Source organism: Gavialis gangeticus, unplaced genomic scaffold, assembly GCF_001723915.1.
Source record: "Gavialis gangeticus isolate Ggan-Ray unplaced genomic scaffold, GavGan_comp1, whole genome shotgun sequence".
In the NCBI taxonomy this organism is placed as follows: domain Eukaryota; kingdom Metazoa; phylum Chordata; order Crocodylia; family Gavialidae; genus Gavialis; species Gavialis gangeticus.
Window position 1 is genome coordinate 51,036,450 of NW_017729030.1, and position 1,275 is coordinate 51,037,724.

Below are 1,275 nucleotides of genomic sequence, written 5' to 3' on the forward strand. Positions count from 1 at the left end.
CGAGGTCCCTTACAGCCCTAATGTCTATGAAATCTATGAGATAAAAGTGCCAAAAACCCCTGCTGGAATGCCCAATCTTTACAGACACTGCAGAGCTGGGTCAAATTAAAGGACTGCTTCTTCTGGTAAAGCCTGGTTGGTTTGTCTTTTTTCACATCTGTCAGCAGCCTCAATGTAACAGAATTAGTACCATTTAGATAAAAGATTGTGCTGCAAGAGCACTTCAACCTGCTTGTGGGACTGAAGGAAATATTCCTTCTGTGTATTCTTTTACTATCAAAGACTAACTATACAAACTTGTTGAATACACTGGATAATAAACCCATGCAATTTGTTTTCTTTGGCGTATTAGATGTTAGTGACCTCACTTGATTCCTGAAGTTAGCACAAGCACATTATGTGACGCATCAAATGAGCAAATAGCATCACAATTTTTTCCTTTCAAGGTTAATATGAGTCAAATGAAGAATGCTCTTCAGACTACAATGACATGTTTAAAAACAAGCCAACCACTCATTTATGCAGAAGTGAACACTCCACTCTAGGGTCTTCTCCTAGTCAACATAATATGGACCAATGTTTATTTGTAGAGAACAGGAAAGGTAATTGAACAGTTGCTGCATTGGCTTGTATTACAAATGGCAGAGGGAAAGTCAGCATTGGCACAGAGAAGTTGGAAAAGAAAAACTTAGGTACCATCTGTGCATGATTCCCACTCTTGAATCTCTGGTCTGGAGTCTGAGCCAGGTAGGGTCTAATCTACTGTGAATTTGGGGCCTCAATTCAAGTGTGCATCCTGCCCTTATATTTTAAAGAGACAAAAAACTTGTTTAGCTCTACCCTGTGATTGCTGCATGGTCTCTTACAACACCCTCCTTACTCCTCAGCAGCGAGAGTTTTGAATATACTATTTAACTTCCTTACAAGTGTGGGTACCAAATGAATGGGAAGATAGACATATAAAAGATGTTGCCTTCAGTCCAGCAGAAATGGTTAAAAAATATAGTTTCATTTCTGTTCTCTTCTGTGCTTGCTTTGATGGCTTGTTTGGATGCAATAGATTTCATGACCTAGTGGTGCTACTTGTGAAATAGTACACTAGCTACTAGAGTTGTGCGAACTAGGCTGTATTCGATTTGGATTTGGCCTGAATTGGCAACAGTGATTCAATTAGTTGATTCAGAGCACTGTCCCGATTTCGATTCGGCCGAATCTGAATCTGAAAATTCAATGCCAATTCAGAGAATCGGTGATTTGGCCATAGACACAGCTTTA